Raw genomic sequence first — 19282 nt, 5'->3', positions numbered from 1 at the left:
TAAATAAAATGTGACATATAATACATATATTTAACCATCCAATATATTATGTATAACAATATTATGCGTATACATTACGCATGTGTTAACCTCCATGCATTCAACCGGACAATGATCCTCTTTCGTTTTTATCCATTTGCAAACAATTAACGAAAGAAACAAAATCGTGAAAAATTTTAGTAAAAACGCAGTGTTTATATAGTTTGAAACCCCGGTAAAAGGGTTTCGTTCTCGCGTGAAGTTCTAACGAAACTTTTAAGCGTTTACGGCGTCCATACTGACAATCAGTGAGAGCCTCTAGAAGCGTTCATCATACGCGTCTCTTTATACACGTTCCGCGCGGAAGCCCCTCCATGACATTCGACAGCTGGGTGAAAAAAAAAGAAAGAAACCGGCTCGTGTTCGGGACGCGGAACGCACGCGAGGAATTGTTACGTAAGTCTAAATTCGACGGCCATTTTGCTAACATCGCGCGTTACCGGCGTGCCCGCTCGAGAACAAGGCTCTCCTCTCTTTCCTCGCCTCGCCTATGGTTCACACGCGGTCTTTCCTCGCCGCGGCCGTCTTTGTTGCCCTTGTTATTTCGAATATCACCGAGTTTATAAACCGCGTCGCGTCCACGTGCGCGAAAGCCGCGGCAGACGCCGCGCGTCTCACGGACGCGACGCTGAGCGCACGCGCGATGCTCCTCTCGTTGATTTACTCACGTTTCCGTCCGCAAATTCTCTTCCTTTCTTCTAAATAAATTCTACAACGCCCTTCTAGCTTTGTTTTTCACGCTCGATTATTTCTTATTTCTTTCCTAAACAGGCTACTCCCGGAACAGTTTCACGCGAATCATTTCTATCCCCCATTTCACTTCCACTTTACCATTTGCTATATATCGCTGTGTGCTATCAACTAGAAGGGAAACTTTATTTATTTTCTATTAGCGGGGATTTCTCGCATTTTCCCTATATTTTGCAACCGATAAAATATATACGTGCTCTTGAATCAGCTTTCAGTCGCGTCTCGGTTTTTTTAAATAATGGTGTGAGTTTTTCAAACGAGAGAGTAGTAGATGTCATGACAGGCAAGTAGAAAAACATAATTTATAGCATATTTACACACAATACCTATGCTACGAATTGTTTCATACAATACAATAAAATTTTAAGACTACTGTTTTGCATAACACTTGGATGATAACCGCACGATTTATAGATCTAATTGTAAGACGCAAACACGCAGCTCTACCGCAGCTACAGCTGTTCCTACATAAACAGAATTAAAATTCGGAAAAAAGTCTTATTTACGTTTTAAAAGTTCGCGTCGAAGAAAAATACAATATCATTCGAAAATAAAGCTCGTAAAATCTTTCGCGAGCGCGGCAAAGAAAACTCGCGCTCCCAGCGACGAGATTCCGCTCGCATGAGCGAGAACGCGATTGTTAAAGGTCTAGATTATGTTCTCCGGAGAAAGATGGGCGCGAGAGTTACGCCAAGCGTTCATTCCGATTGAGAAGCCTTTACGCAATAGAAATTCTTCGGCCGGCGTCTCAAGTGCAACGGAAAGTTTCAAAGCGGCGACGACGACGGCGACGGCGGCGCTGCAGAGCGGAACAATAAAGAATAATTGTACACACAGAACGCGCGGGAAGAGAAAGACGAGAGAAAGAATATGCTCGTGCGCGCGCGCGCGCGCGAAAAGAGAAGGATTTTGAAAGTATCCGCGTAAGCGGAGTTTTCAAGTCGCCACAATGGCGCAACCTGTTGCTCGCCGGGCTTAGAAACTAAAGGTTCGAGCTTAAACGGTAACAGACGTACCCTCGCGGTTTTTCTCTTTTCCACCGCGCCAGGCAACCGTACGCCGTTTTGTCGCACGTTGTTTGTCGCAAAGTGCGAAAAATCTAGCACACACCGCGCGTTTGCTCCAGCACGCGCGCGCGCACGCTCCATTTTTGCCGCGTCGCGTTTTAGAATCGGCGCGAGTTAAGTGCCGCGCACCGGCTCGTTGCATTACGGAAAACTATGGATATAATCCCACCGATGCAATCCTGGGGCTGCGCGCGGCATTAACGGCGGTTACGCGTCACGTTTGCCCGGCCGCGGCGCGACGCGGAAACGCTTTTTTTTTTTTTGCGCACAGTGCATCTCGGCATTTCATTGCTGGAATTAAATATTGACTATAGTACCGCGGCCGAATTTATGTGACGAAGCGTAACAGAATTCGCCGCCACCGCTGCTATCGGACGCCCGCCCGCGGCAAATTGACCGTGTTAATTTTTCACGTGCATTTTCGCGGCCGCGCCGCGTATTATTCCATGAAATTTCACGGCGGCGCGCAAATAATCCGAAAAGGGCGACCCGCTCCTCACCCGGCCCGGCCCGGGCCCGGGGTTCTGTTGTCGCGAAACATTAATACGAAAAAGCTCCATTACGCGCGCCGGTAACGACTCGATTATTATTATTTCAAAAACGCGACGATATCGATTACACGCCGCAACACTCGCGAATTAATGCGCGCAACGGTCGCTTACCTAATGCCGTTACTCTATCGACGCCGGAACTTAACGACGTTCTAAATGTCTTTTTAAAAGTCTGTTATTATTTCGTATTACGGTGTTTAGCGCCTGCTGCTGTGTGCTGCCTGTTAACGACAGCAATTATTCTCGGGACTTCTCTCTGTCGGTTGTTTTTTTTTTCCTTCTGCAACGCGGACAAACGCAATAAAACTCTCGCTTTCGATATCGCGTCGACATTGCTTTTGATAACAATGCGTTTATCACATTACACGTTAAAATATATTAGTATTCGAGACGTTAAATGATCGCATATAGAACTATTCAGCGTTATCACGCTGTGTCATAATTACATACGCAATAAAATATTTCGCTGCACGAAGAACGCAAAACCAGGAAAACCTGAACTTTTCGAGCAAAAAAGATTACGTAATCTTACTGCGAGAGAAATTGACGTAAACAGCTTACGTTCTTCGCGGTGAAGCGTGGTCAAAGACTAAGCGCGGCGGATAGTTGAAAGAAACTAAAAGCTGCAAGAAGCAAACGACTTGAAAAGTATAATTCCACGGTCACATTAGTGCCAAGCTATTCGAAAAGTTTGTAACGTAACGTTTAATAACGGCGACGAAACAACGCAACAAATTGACTTTTCCGTCTCTCATTCGTGGTAATTCACCACATATCCCGTAACTTCATTTTCGATGATCTTTTTTTCACCGACATCGCGCGCCGTTTTCGCGATAACTGCGCCCGCATGTGCCCGCGTCATAGTAAACTTCATCGAGGTCCATTACGTCCGCGGGCTAGCGGCCATTTTTTTTCATTTCATGAGAACGAGCCATTCCCCCGGTTTTTCGTCCCGATTACCGACGCCCAGCTTTTCCATCACTTTTTCAAAATCGGCAAAATGTATCGCTCATAAAGTTCATTAACGCGCGGTCGGAAAATTCTGTTGGCTTTTTCGCACCGCTGCGCTGCTGCTCGCGCACGGGCGTTCAAATCAATCCGCGGGGCTTGCCGGCCATGAGATTTACTCATCTCCTCATAAATGCTAATTTGAATTAATTTAATTTTCTCTTCGTAATTCAATATCTGTATATGTGTAGAAAACTATTACACAAATTACAATGTCGTAGACGACAGAATCGTACAGAGAGATAATAAAGAGACCCTTTAGTCGGACAATTTTTAGTACTTTCAATTCTTTTTTATTCTAATACACATAATGAGAAAAAAGAACACTTTTCTCGGACTTGGTTAATGTCTAAGTACTCCAGTACGTCACTGTTGCACGCGAAGTTTTAAATCGAGGTCACACCGAATTTTCTATTTTAACCTACTGAATACGGCAAATTTCAGCTTTCTAAAGCGGCAAGCCGCGATGGACGATCTTTGCTACGAAAAAGTGCGAGTCTCAAAATTAATCTCGATGACTTTAGGGATTTCTGAATGACCTCACTGTGAACACGTGCACCGAGTGTGACACGTGCCAATATATCGCCTCGTGGCGCTAAGTAATTCAATATCACTGTTTCCAAAATCATAGCCCAGCTCATCATTAAATCGAATAAAACCCTAAAATAAAAAAGTTCTCAAACATAGACAAAGAGAGAAAAAGAGATGTTAAAAGATTAATTATATTGCAATTTTTTAATGTATTAGGAAAGAATATTTTCCTACTCTCTAAATCTGAATCAGTGAATAGTCACTGATTCAGCAGTACTATTCACTGATTCAGATTTAGAGAGTATGTAAAAAAAAATAACTTGTTTTAAATTTGCCTTATAGGGTATAGTTTCGCAGTTTAGCATTTGCAAATCGCATTCGGTGTCTACTATTTATAGAGCTACAACGCGGTCAGGGCAAGGTTTTCAATTGCGCCGCAAGCTTTTGCTCGCCCAGAGATTTAAGGATGCTGCGCACGGACGCGCGGCACGCCGCATCGGCCAGTGGTAACGCACGTCGAGAATTTCGCATCGCTCATTAACATATGAGTATGGCCGCGCCAAGATGACAACGGATCATATGAATAATCGTCGCTTGCGCGCGCGACATAAAACGGTGCTCGAAAATCATGCTGAAACAGGTACACCGGACGCCGATTTGTATCCGCCGTCTTGCTGCTCGGCCATTTTGCTGATACCTGACCTACGTCATTTTCAAAATAAGCGCCCCGTATAAATCCGCTGCTACTCGACAGGTATAATAATCGCCGGGGATCGTTTCGCTGTGTCATCATCGCGCAACACGATGTCATTTTCGATCCTTTGTACCGTCGGCGATTTTCGCACGCGACGATTATTATTCACCTTCGGGCGTAATTGCGCTCTCTCGCGACTGCATTTCGATCGTGATATACAAAAATATCTGGATAACAGCGCATATAATTCGTCGCAATCGAAAAAGGGGGCCCAACTCCATTCCTAGTTGGCGCGCCGCGCATCGAAAGCGACTTGTAAAAATGCTTTCGGCGTGCACGAAATTTTCGAAAACTACCGGAAACAGAGTTTACCGATAGTTTGCATTTGAACCGATTCGCGATTGAAAACGCCTGTCGATAAAACGTGCCCGGACTTTATAAACTGCATTTCCGGTCCATGTCCGATTAAAAGTGTCATCGCGTCGGAAAAAAGAGAAATATAAATATTATCTTTTGCATATTTTAGGACTAAATTTATTAGAAATATTGCACTATAACATATAAATTAAAATTAGGTAGACACGCGTGCAGATTGAAAATCCTGCTGTTATTTAAAAAAAAAGATTTTAAGACAAAAAATACAAAATCAGAATATATTACTATATCTTTCTACCTTTGCAAAAATTTTTTAATTAATATATAGCAGTGACGTGTCGAGAAAATTATATAAATTTATTTTGAAAATAAAATATTAAATAAATTCCCTCAAGTGCATTAAAAAAATCGCTTTTATCAAACTAAATAGACGAATATAAGCAAATACAGGTAAGTATGTATCTCTTATGAGAGAAATCTGAAATAATACTATAAATCCATAATACACATTGTGCACGTACATGTTATCACTTAAATACTTTTAAAGCAGGCTTTCAAATTCTTGCATAATATTGGCCTGTCAAGCGTCACGCGACGGATGATCGCCGCGAGAGAGGGTTCAAAGCCGAGAGCGGAGAGGAGCAGAGATAGATGACGATAATTTAACGAGCAGGACGATTGTGAATTTTTTCACGTCACAACTCGACATTACGTGACGACGACGCGGCGCGAAAATCGCCGCTTGATTTCGGGAAATCGGGCACGGCTCGCGCTCGCGCGCGCGCTCGAGCCGCGCGAGTCCTCGCCTTGACATTTCGCGGCGAGGGAGAAAGAGAGGCGCGATCAATTTCAGACCGCGGCGACCGCGAGAATAGATGTGGTAACCGAACGGAGAGCCGAGGCGATTCGAAAACGTCGAAGGTAATCGCGCTTTTTCCCGATCGCGCGCTGAGATAATCGCGCGAGAATTGCGCTAGGTCGGGCTGATTACGTTTTAATACCGCCTTGATCGCTATCTGCGCGTTATAAAGTATCCTGAGAGCGCGGGCGACGCCTACCGCGATAGTCTTGAAAATTTTCTAATGGCAGCGGGATCGCGCGTGATTTTCGTGAGAACAAAGCCCCCCCAAGATAACTAATGATAGTGGCTTTCTACATTCCATATTCTAAGACGAAAAGTTCTTTCCTGTATACAAAATAGAAAAAAAGGCGAGAGGAACAGGTTTAAAATTAATTTCTTCTTAAAAATGTTTACTTACGAAATATTTTATAACATCCTGTTAAACATCCGAGTTCGGCTTCAAGTAACGCAACTAATTATAAAACTGAGCAAAATATCGAACGGCATGCAATTGAAAAGTCGTAGAGAATGGCACTGAATTAAATTTTCCGGAAGTATCAATTTTCAATTAATTACAATGACAAAATTCACAGATAAGGGAAACAGCGATAATTCCCGTGCGGCTTGTACAAAAAGGGAGAGGACGAGGCGGCGGGCACCACCGCATTCGTGACAATTCCTCGGACTGATGGAAGCACGCGCGGTCGCGTACGAAAATGGCGATGTCCACCGCGACTGTTTGCCGATATCGCACGGATCCGGCGCGTGTTGTCGCAATTTAAGCCGATACGACCGATCTTTCGCCGCGCGCATAGATTAATTTCGCTAAATTATTACGTCAATAAACGTCCGTGCTTAACGCGCCGTTAAACGCTCGGCCGGGGCACTTCCGAGGCAACGATACGCGATTTATCGCCACGGCCGAGAAAATTCGCGAGGCCACGCTCGCACGCGTGCGCGCACGGCTGTGAGTCACTTCGATGAGTCGAACTTCCCGAGGATAATGACAAAGAGATCGCGGTGACGAGATGCCGCCTAAACTTTGCGCCGGACTTTGGGAGGCAGCTACTCGAACGAGTGGCTCGCCCATTTTAAAAATCGATATGACGTCACAAACGTGAGGAGCAATTGTTTTGCATCTCTTTGTCGATAAATCATGATGCACGTGTCTCTACTGCGTCGTTAATAAAGTTTCCGTCTTACGCTTACATCTTCTTTTTCCGACACGTTGCAGTTCGCCGTTGTATCGCTCAAGTGATGCAATTATGTTGTTTTAACGGACTTTTGCTCGCGACACCAAACAGCCTATTCATAAGATCTAAATGATCTATAATTTTTGTGCATGTAATAATCGACTATTTTTTCTTTCCTAAAATTATATCGCGGAACGGACGGAAATAGGGAGGTGATCTCTCACGACACATGTATAGACAGTTATTACAATTATTTCATAATTGTATAACAAAGGATATTATATAATAACAATATATAACCTCGTGTAATACAACAATTGTGCAACTCGCGCGATTCTGTGATATGTGTCGCGCTTTCGCCGGAGTATAAACCGGAAACGCGGCGGTGCCGGCGATCAGGAATCGGGAACGAGATCTTGCCGGCGAGGTTTTCGCTTGAAAAATATTGGGTTCGATCGAGAAAACAAAAAGGAGCGTCAGGCGAGGCTAGTTTACGCCAGTTTACACGCATTTCCATCGAATTAGCCTCGCACACAGCCTGTGCGTTCTTTTTGCGACATGCACGTTCTAATTACCCCGCGAACCAAGCGCTAAGCATCGCTCGACTGGGCATAGTGTAATTGGTTCGTAGAACGTAAACATCCAGGAATCTGTTTACTCGATAGATCGCGCCTCTGTTATCGGAAGAAAATTGCATTCTGAGGAATATCCGCCGCCGCGCCGCACGCCGGCTACGTTCCCGCCCTTCCGGCAGGCCTGTGAGCGTCCTTTGCCACTTTCGTATTGCAAGGCGGACGAAAATTGCACACACCGGCTCTCCCAACGTGCACATTTAAAGTCGTTTGACGTTATTCAAGAGAGCCAGCTCTTAAATCGCAAACGAAATATATAATATACAAAAAATTTATAAATGTAAATGATTATTGCACTTGAGAATCCAGATGATCATAGATTGACATTTAAGAAGAGCTACGAAAAGATTGAGGACGAAAAATGTCAAACCTAAATCGGAAGAGAATTAAAATCGTTTGACGAAGAGGAAATATTTGCACGTAACATCGTCCCTGGGATTTCGCGGATCATCCCAACCGACCGCGTTTGGATATGTCAGGAAATATCAAAAAGTAGTGGTCGAAATTTATTGGCAGAATTTTCGAACGGAACGACATCGCGCGCCGGAGCCGGGATCCGACATGGGACGAAAGAATTTCGATTTACGCCTCGGCTGTACGCGCATTCGAATCTCGGGCGTTTTCAGCTTTCGGACGTCCATGCCGTCGTCCATGCACGTCGGTAACAACGTCGGAGACAACGAGGTTCCGGTCTCTCCGACTTGTCGGAGCGACAGGTTTCCGTGCGGAACACGTGACGACCGGCTTCGCTCGATAAAACTGACAGACGCGCGCGACGCGACGCGTTGCATATAGGCTTCGCTCGCATCCTTCGACGCCCGTTTAAGCCATACAATTTTTACTCGATCGCGGATCAGCTATCCGTCGATTTTGTCACGCATCCTTCTTCCACAATAATATCGTATGTTAGACATAAATAATATACCAGGTCGCACTACAAATACGACAATTTTTGAATCGGGAATATTTCATGCGCAAACATTTTTCGTGCAAACCTTTTTGGATTAATTTGACATATACTAATACACTTGTTAATATCACTTGACAATTTTTGATGAAATTTTTAAAGAATAATGCGTTATGCTCGCCAGCTTTAATTATTATTTTGTCTAAATGTTCGTCAACGATTTATTTCTCGCATTGAATTTTCTTCGATCTCGCTGCACTTTGAGTAATCGTATGCCTATCTGAAGCGAATGACAAATAAAATCAGAAATGTTTGATGTTTCCATTCCTCAAAGCGTAAATCATTACAGATTCGCATCGATTTTAAGGGAGAACGGCGCCCCGCCACCAGAGCAACGTGTGTTTTTCAACTCACCAGCACAAAAGAACCTTGGTAAACGTTATCCGACACAATGGCGCGATTGGAATCGATCTGGATCAAATTCGCTCGCGTGAAACAACTCGCGGATTAATAATTACAACGGTGCTTTTCTATCGAGGCGAAATTATGATTCGATATTACGCAGACAGTGTGTACCGGCGGAAATTTTAGCTGTCGTGTTTATATGTAATTGTCGAGAAATTAGTACGTATGTGTAGTACGCGAGAAAGATGTAGCGGTAATTATTCCGACGAAAAGAAAAATTATTTTACGCTTCTCTCTTGATGATAACGCGGCTCACTTCTACGAAAATCACTCGTTTAACCACTGCTTCACGCAACGATTTATCGCGATTACTATGAGAATACGTACTGTCATAATTAATATTTGAAAAACAGAGAAAATCAAGAAATATAGGAAGATTTCTTCGTATATCGATAACAAGTTGATTACAAGTTTGTAAAATATAAAATTTATATAACACAATATAAACAAACAGGGCAGTTTTCAGTTATATCACACGGACAGTCCACTCGTTTTATTGCCTTGCATTCTGATTTGAATCTGCTTATTTTACTTTCATTCCGATCTTTTCACGAGTCATTCTGATAATTTTTCGGAATTTATATATCTTTCTAAGTTGTCTTGTAAATCCTTATACATTTCTCTTCACTCTTTCCCTTTTTAATTAGCTTTCTTTCACTGAATTTCAAGCTTCCTTTATTTGATCACGCAACCCTGACAAGCAAATGCAAAAAGTAAATTATTTGACTTGTTCTATAAATAGATGATAATTGAGTGAAGATATACAGAAAGTTTTATCAACAGGTTAAATTTCACAGCTAAAACGGAAACCGCTTATTGCGCTACTGAATTGTTCAGATAAGATTAAAATAGAAGTAGAAAAATAGTTCAGGCTTCGTAATTATCTCGAATCAGTAAGGGCTAAAAGAGTATATCCAGGAAAATAAGCGTTTTGAGCACTTCAACCGGCTAATTTCTCGGAAACGCATCGGCCGACATCGCCCCCACATCGGCAATGAGAAAACTCGAGTGACATCGAGAGACAGAAACGGCGTGCGAAATAACTCGCCTGTGGCGGTCGTAACGGGGTCAATTCGTCGCTAGGGAGAGAAAGAAAGAGAGCGAGCGAGATGGAGAGAGAAAAAGAGAGAGAGAGAGAGAGAAAGAAGTCGTCGCAGGGTAGATGATCGTAGACAAAACAGCGATAACAAAAATGACGGCGGAGGCGTCTCAGAGCAATTGCCGTGCCGAGTCTGAATCCCTCCCTATCTGACGACGATACGTCTATTTCACGATCATCGTCGTCCGTGCGATTGAAATGCGCTCGAAACGAGGATACGCTCGCGCTTGCGAGCGTATACTATCTTTTCGGCCATTTTGGTGTCTAAGAGAACCGACGGTAGTACGGCCTCGCGCGGGAGGACCGTCGATCGGCCCCTCTTTTATAACTCTTCTCTCCTCTCGTCATCTCCTCTCCTATCTCTCTCCCTCTCTGTCTCTTTCTCTCTCTTTCTCTATCGTTTCCTTTCCTCGCGCACCTAGAGGCACACACGATGACACGTGCACATTCTCCTTTGACGCACACGCGCGAACGCGAAGGCGCACTCGCGCACTCGCGCGCTCGCGCGCGCGCATCGGAGGACACTCCTTCTCACTCGCACACGATCTACATACATGCACATGCACATGCACATCGCTCTTTCGTTCTTCCACCGGTACTCCGTCACTCCGTTTCGCGTATATCTCTAATTGCCGCGTGCTCGTAGGAAATCGTCGTATTTCGGAGCGCGTTTTCTCGTTTTCATTTCTCCTCTCTCTTTCTCCCTCTTTCTCTCTCTTTCTCTCCTCTCGCTCGCTTTTCCTCCTCCGATTCGCGAATGAAACGACGACTACTCACTCTCGCGGCAGGAAGAATCTTCTTCGTCTTCTTTCTCTTCACGCGTGTACCGCTTCTTCAGAGCTTCTCGCGGCGGCTCGCCGACACGTCGAGCAGCCGGTCTCCGCGATCGGCGCGCTTCACCGACGACATCCTTCCTCCGTCCTAGCGAGAATCCTAGTTCCGAGGTCTTCCTAACTCCGTGCCGACTCCTTCTCCGGATGTGACACTCGCGAAAACGGAGCACGGGCGACCGCGAAACGAGAGCCACGTCGTACGGGCTGATGACACGCGGGCGCGCGGGCGCACCGATCGACGGATGCACCGATGCACCCCCGTCCACCCCCTCCTCGCGAACCCCCCCCTCTCTCTCTCTCTTTCTCTCACCCGCTCTCTGGAAGGAGCCTGTTGCTCCAGTTCCGTTTCGCTGCGACGTGTCTACACGGTTCTCGCGGATCACCGGCGTTCTCCTCCCTCCGTCTCGTACTCCTCGCGATCGCGACGCGATAACGCCGTTATCGCGGATATACCACCACGATTAAAACAACGCGACAACAGCGGCGAATCTTTTCTCTCGCTCGCCGATTCCACCCGGTCGATCTCTCGTCGCTCGTGGCTTTTCCACCTCGTCCACCTTATCGCGAACGGGTAGCCGGTAGCGATTGACGAGGCGGCCGATGAAGATCGACGACGAACTCGCGATCGACGACTATTTCATTACGATCGGCGATCCGAATCGAATCCGGCGCGCGTGCACAACAACAACAACAACAATAACAACAACGACGGCGGCGGCAGCGGCGACAACGACTCGCGTCTCGATCGGCGGGATGGGATATCTCTCGCTCTCTCTCTTTCTCTTTTTTTTCACTTCGCGGCCCTCTCAACCCTTCACGATCATCCTCCGTCTCTCTCTCTCTCTCTCTGTCTCTCTCGCTCTATCTACTAAGGCGGACCAAGAGCCTCCGTTTCTCCTTCCGGATTTCTTTCCTTCTTTCCTTCCTTCCTTCCGCACCGCGTCTCTCCCTCTTTCCTTCACTCCCTGCACTCTCTCAGTCCACCCCTCGCGTCACTCTCCCCCTGCTCCCGGTACTCGCGCGTTAAACACGGGCGAGAGGGAGACGAGACGACGGACACACGCACACGCACTCCACTTGCCCAGGCCTCGACGTTTGATCCGGCTCCGGATATGCGACGTTAAGTCGAGTTGCGTTGGGTCGCGCTGCGCTCCCGTAACTGCATCCGCGTCGGACGGCACGGCTTGCGCGCTGGGAGCGCCGCCATCCGACCACCCCACCATCATCTTCGGTATCCACCACCACCACCCGGCACTACCACCACCATCACCACCGCGCCACCACCATCGCCACCACCGCTACCAGCTACCACCACTACCACCACCGTCTCTTCATCGTCGTCGTCGTCGTCGGCACCACTACTATCTACTACTCTACTACTACTACTGTTGACGATGCAACTAGGCGCACCACTACCAGCGGCCATCGCCACGCTAACCAACACCATGGCCTTCCTCCAAGCTCGCCCGTCACACCATCGCGACCGGTTACCATCACTATCATCCGGACGTCGTCGACGACGTTGAACGACGCCGACGACGACGACGACGATGAAGCGGCACGACGCGACACCGGCGCACACAAGTGCTCCGATGTATCACCGTTCTCCAAAGTGCATACGCTCGTGCGTGTATATACGTGTGTGCGCGCACGTGTGCACGCGGACGCCGAGAGCCACGAAAGTCCAAGCCGCGTTGTGTATATATCGTTCCCAACGTCATCAACGTCGCCGTCGCATCGTCGCGGGCATCGCCGTTGGTCCAATTGCACATTTTACGTGCGCGCCCGATTCTGTCTCTTTCTGCCTTCTCTCCGCTCTATCCCGTTCCCTCCTCCTCTGTACCTGCGACAGTGTACACCGGGTACAGAGCACTGCAAAAGTTTCGACTTCCTTCGCGGATTCGATGTTTCGGAAAGACCGAGGGAAGATAAAGGCCACTAACCAACTCTCATTTTTCGGCTTTTCTAGAGCGCCTCTCTCTTTCTCTCTCTCGCAAGATGTAAGAAAAATAAGGATAATCAAATACGGTAAGGTGAGCATCTATTGGCAATTTTGGAGTAGACATTTTTTAATTTTTAATTCTTATTAATCGACCAAGAAATGTAAGAAATCTGGTAGTTGCATTGAAAAAAATATGATCTAATTATGGTCTTGCTTTAAACGCGACTTTTATTTCCTCATTTTTATGTGTCCTGTCGACGAAACGAAAAGCAAGAATAACCGCTTGTATTCTTATAGAGAAAAAATTTTTTAAACACGACAAAGTGGTAATTTTGATCGTCAGTACTTTCAGTCTCCTCGGCTTTTCAGCTCCGCGGCGGTCGCGAGCTCGGAACGGTGCCACTTTCTTGGCGCAAACACAATCATTTTTCCCTCCCCGCGTCATTCATACGTCCGCCACGGAGTCCGTGTACCACGGCAACGCGTGTCGGACTAGGAAAATGGAACGCGCATACTGACGAGGTTAAATCGCCCATTACGATTAACATTGATATTCGAGATACGAGGCGACGCCTTAACGGCGAGAGCGGCGGCAACTTGGCTCGTATACATCGTAAAGTACCCCGGGAGTAACGCAAGCACAGTCCGCTTCTGACGTGTGACTTATCATAGTTAATCGCGAGAGCGGTTCGCGCGTGCCTTCTCGGCGAGACTCGTTGAGATTTGAGCGCCGTTGCGAATCCAGAAGTCCCATTGCATTATTGAGCTAAATTGGGGGATGCCTCCTTCGTAACGCTTCGACGCTTTACTCACGTTACTTCGATGAAAAGTACCGTTGCTTTACTATTAATCTAAACGGTTTGCATGAACCAGCAGACGCGTCTGGCAATTTTTTTTCTCTTAATATCGCTCCGTGTGTGTGTGTGTGTGTGTGTGTGTGTGTGTGTGTGTGTGTGTGTGTGTGTGTGTAGCGTGCGTGCGTGCGTGCGTGCATCATTCTATCGTTCATAACTTGTCAGTTCAGAGATATTCTTGAGACGTCGTTGCACACCGAAATAAAACGAAAGCGTTTTCAGCTAATTACAATCTGACCGATACGAAACTCAATTTGCAAGTCCGCCGAAATGTGAACCAGTGCGTTTCAGGAACTTCGGCATTCCCGCGGCGGACGCGGATCGCGGCGTTGCGCGATAATAGCGGCATTCGCGTGATGTGGCGCTTATCAAACGGTCTTGCGAGTTCTCTCGCGCTCGTTTCGCAGCGCTATTCGTCTTTGTTTCGCGCTCGCACTCTGATTTAAAGGCTACATGTTGCGTTAGCCGAAGACACCAACATCAACTTCTATCTTTAGAGCGAACGCGCTCTCGGCTCATTTCGTAGAGCTCGGAGACACGGACGCGCGCACACGCGCGCATTCGGCTCTCTGGAACCTGTTCCAGTCACATGGCCGCTTTGTCTTACGCTCGTAGATCGGTTTAATGCATTCTTACATGCGAGCCTCTATTGATTGTCCTCCGCCGCGAGCGCTTGCCAACTCTTCTGACGCGCGCTTGTGCCTTCGAGAACTCATCTTGAATAGAAGTATCTCCTGCGAGAGAGATACTTTACCGCCTTACATTTTCCAAATTTCGCGACGTAAAAGAATCATAATCGAAAATATAGCTTTTGAGAAATTGACTCTTAAAGTTTGCGCTTTTGATTAAACCGAAAATATTTCTGAGCAATTGATAATTACTGAGATATAAATTATGTTTATGCATTAAAAGATATTAGTAGAAAATGTAATAAGTTTTCTCATTTTTTATCACACAAAATAGTGAATGATATAAGACGTAAAATTTTTGTAGCTTATTCGATGACAAATTTAAACATTGACATTTTCTTCTAATATTAAAATAAAAAGTAGATTTACTTTCCATAAATTAAATTTTTTAACTGCGGATAAACAGTAGGGTCCTATTTTTTTGTTGACAGTTTATTTTCGGAGTATCTTAATTTTCTAGACTTACTTAGCGAGACCTTAAAAATTGTTAAGTTGCGGCAGGTTATGTCAGCGGATCAAATTCTCGCTGACGAAAACTCATTTCTAAGTCATTTCCATTTCAGCTGAATTCGCAAACTCTTGGGCTTTAATGCTAATCCTACGAAACGTCTTGCGCACCGTTCCGCTTTATATTCGTCACGAGAACGAAACAAGAATGTACTCAATTTCAATTGTTAATCCAATTTCTGACTGTCACACATGTTTCTGTTGTTCGAAAGAAATTTATAACATGTGCGTTCGTAATAGGAAACCAAAGAAACGAATTTTGTTATGCCCGATTGTTAAACCTGATGTATCGCAAACCCAAGAAACTTGTATTTTTCTTGCGATTAAAACTGCGAAGCAATTAAGCGAGGCTCCTAATTAGCATACTGCAAAAAACTTGGCGACGCTTCGCAGAGCTCCGCGAATTCTCGACCCTCGCGAAATGTCGCGACCGGCATTGCGTAACGATCGCGCCGATGTTATTCACGCGCGTGGCATGCGCGCGGCCTCGTCATCGCGCTCGCGGATCTCACTTTTTGAGGATCATCGCGTAACACACGCGCGATATACGGCGGCACTCATGAAAGACGGCCAATCGCGACGCAAAAACGGAAAGAAACTCGCCCCGCGTGCGACGGCGTCGCTCCAATCAAAATTATCTTGATCGGTAACACGTACTGTCTACGAATTATGCCGTCCAGTCACGGACGGCAACACCGGCTGGCTCCGCAATTTGTATGTCGCCTACGATGTTTTCCGCGTCGCGCTCGTGACTCTTAGAATTCGCGATCTACCAAGTGGCTTCATGAAAAATGCAGATTCGCGCGACATTCGCGATGAAGACAGAAGGATCGAGAGAGCCACTACGCGTATTGATAACGCAGAATTGTAAACCACTGCAGCGAATACTCTCCAGGCATAATCTAAAAACATTAAATCTTTAAAAACACTGGTCTTTTAACTGGACAGAATTATGCAAAAAGATTTGAATTATACGAAGGAATAAAAACTACTTTTAAACCGTTAGTCAAAGTTTTAAAGAAGTATATTGTATTTCATATTCCATTAATATAAAATCTTAGTAACCGGTGATTTGCTAAAATCGAAGAACAATTTTTCAGAGTTAATGCATAATTTTAAACTCTGACCTATTAGGTACACATTGGAAAAGTATAAATACGTCTCCTCATTCAATATTTGAGCGAGGAAATGTGAAACAAGATTGACTGTTTCCTTGCATGAAATATTAACTTCATAAGCATTAGAAGTATGTAGGATAAAATCTTACTATTTTTGAAATTTGTTAACCGAGCAATTTACAATAACATTTCTGAAAAGCATCTCAAATATTGTTAGCGTTTATTGATTCTTATGTACATCAGAATGTTCGTCGTAACAGTTTGTCCGATTTTTTAAAGCATCCGCGACGAATCAATAAAAAGTTTTTACATATACAAAACTGTATCCATTTCAATCGCGTGTCGTCTAAAAAATCAACTGCAAACTGTCTCGATGAATATTCTGTATGCACGCTTTTCCTTTCATTGCTATTTAACTGATAAGTATACTTGACGATCTACGTATATGCATTACCAGCACGCCAGTCAGCTTACTTCGAGAAAAATTCTCTCTTATAACGCAATGCATAAATTCTCTCTCCAATTTGTTTTGCTGGAACCACTCACGCGCGGGGACCAGTCGCTCCGCTCCGCTCTGGGTCTCGCTCCTTAAGTGCGGCGCATCGCGGCCGTGACACTTTGAATAAGAGACAATCTAATATGCAGCTCGTCGCCGCATTGCAAAATTTAAGCATCGTCCGACGCTCCGTTGGGGACGGCTATTTCGTCGCGGCGAAAAATCACAAGGAACGAGGAGCGAATCGCATCAACGGAGGCGCTCTCGAGTCGGAGAGGAAGATTCAATGCATCGAATTTAATTTATAGAGGACGGGCGCCATCGACCCGTTATAGGGAGGCGGAGGGTGAGACGACTCGAGCCTGGCTCCTCGTAAGCTCGCTCACCTCGCGTCGCGTCGCGTCGCGTCGCGCACTAGAAAGACGTCCGAGGCACGTTCGACGATCGTACTTTCTGGCTAAATCGCAGTCACGACAACGACGTTATTGTCACGTGAGAGTCATGAACCCAGATGGCGAAACGGAACGATCAGTCGGGCAATATATGATTCCGTCGTGACGCTATCGAATGCTCGGATACGTAGCCGCATGCAATATCGATGCCGTTATACCTACTCGTCGCAGCTCGCGATTAACCCCGATTAAGGTGCATTTATGGAAAAATACACGTCACATATCAGATAAATTTCATATAATCTTAGAAAGTCTAAGAGCATAATGGTATTACAAACATTTCCGTGATGGTATGACGTGAGGCAGTATCGTTGGCAGTAAAGGGGTTAAATAATAATAGCGATATTCAACAATGTAATTTAGGACCCCATATACCGCCACATATATCGTCGCGCGAAATTGTCGCTTATAATCGAAAATTATATTTCCCTTTTACTTTCTTACGAGGGACGATTTTTTTTAAATCGTTCCATCGATTTTTCAGTATTTGTCCGACGTGGCGTTGTTACACGATCGCTATTGCACACGTCGGCAAACGTCCGTCCTTAAAGTCTGCATCTCGCATGTCGAGATAAACCGTGCAGCGCAGCGACGTCCTATTATTAATCGGCCTATCTTATCGGTGCGCGGGCTATCTTTTTTCGCATACGCTTTCAAACTTTGCGCAAGACTCCCGCTCATATCCCGCGCGCAAAACGAGAGGGACAGTTGAAGGAGAGAAAGAGAGAGAAAGAGAGACGGTTGGGAGAGGAGGAAGCCGAGAAGAACCTTGAGGCAGACCGGCGGTTTAGAAAATTCGTTAGATAATCCGTGGACACTGCGTGTTGCTCGGGTCTCAAGATGGCAGCCGAAAGTGCGAGATTAGATAGGGCGCCTAGGCGACGACGCCTCTTTTGTCGTTACGCAACGCTCGTGAAATCGGCCATCGCCATACTCCGCCATTTCGGAAGCGAAGCGAGATTTCGACAAATGAACGTGCTGAGACGATTCTTCGGATGTGATAAAATAATCGTGCAAAATTTTATCATTAAATCCTTTGTTTTAGGATCAGTACGAATAAAAAATAATCCGAATTATTTTCCCTTCTTGTCTACGGTATTTTCACGACCAGTGCTATTTTTTTTACGAATAAATAATATTCCTTTAACAATAAATAATTAATTTGCTCGATATGTCCAACGAGAATATCGGCGCGTGACTTCCCTATAATGACGGATTCGATAATTATCTCGAAGCTCCTAGAAAAATATATTATTTGCCCCCGAGGAGAAGGATGGAAACCCGACACGTCGACTCCAAATTGTCCATTACGGAGGATTCGTCGATATCCCACGTAAAAATGTGTACGATATTTTCGCGAGTTAATGGAGCGCGTGTAGCGCGAAAGAGAGTTTCGTCCGTAGAGAAGTATGGCAAGTTCCGTGCGCGCAAGCCCGCCTATCACTCACGGTCATCTATGACGAATCGAGAGCTCTGCTCTCCAATAATATTCTACTTTTTCGCATGTACCGCGCGTACGCGTACGAGGCTTGCCGCGCGGCGTGTAACGCTTCGGGGAATTTTCAGATAATCGCGCCGCGTTTTTCGCCCGCAATCTCGCGGTTGATTCCACATGTAGATAAAGCGCGATAAAAACCGGATTAATCAAATGGCCATATTAGTCTAGAATTCTGGTTTCACGTAATTCATCGCGCAGTTTTCAAGCTCGCGCTACGCGATTCGAGCCAGCGAGCGTATAGAGCATCATTGATTTACGTAACATTATTATTTTTATTGTTATCGAGCATTTCTTTTTTAGTTATAAAGAAGTGTTTAAGATGGTCACTAGTTCAATTCCACGTAGGCCATAATTGCAAAGTTATTCAATGTTGAAGATTCAAATGTTTGAACAAATAAAATTCCGAATAGATAACAAAATAAATAAATTAAATTGCTAGTAAGATAACAAAATGAAATACATAAATAAAATAAGATTTAAAGACTGGTTAAACGTATGCAATGAAAATATAAATATCACTTTCCTCAAACGTTTTTTTTTTCACTTAATAGTTCAAATCGTTATCTAATCATTCATGATAAAACTTCAAAAATTGCAACAGCTAAAGTTCTTCCTCAACACCTATCGATTACGAGTTTGAAATATCCTAAAAGATAGCCAACAAATATTCTAGGGTTCCCAATTTTTTTTATCTCTCAAGAGGGTCACATTGAAATTTTTATAATAACCGGGGGACCGGAT

The 19282-nt window shown here is 45.2% G+C and overlaps 1 protein-coding gene across 10 annotated transcripts in view; it reads right to left on the bottom strand.

Moving 5' to 3' along the window:
* Eip93f (Ecdysone-induced protein 93F) overlaps positions 1-19282 on the bottom strand; it is a 119434-nt gene that overhangs the window by 78535 nt on the left and 21617 nt on the right. Inside the window, exon 1 of one of the 10 annotated variants that reach the window (XM_071700156.1) lies at positions 10930-12119. The exons of the other annotated variants lie outside the window; for them this stretch is intronic. The gene's annotated coding sequence lies outside the window, so the exon portion shown is untranslated. Of the gene's footprint in view, positions 1-10929; positions 12120-19282 lie in introns of those variants that run through there. 10 annotated transcript variants of the gene reach the window in all.

Source organism: Temnothorax nylanderi, unplaced genomic scaffold, assembly GCF_030848795.1.
Source record: "Temnothorax nylanderi isolate EJ_2023f unplaced genomic scaffold, tnyl_v1.0 TNYL_tig0021_pilon, whole genome shotgun sequence".
NCBI lineage: Eukaryota > Metazoa > Arthropoda > Insecta > Hymenoptera > Formicidae > Temnothorax > Temnothorax nylanderi.
This window is presented reverse-complemented; position numbering and strand designations above follow the sequence as displayed.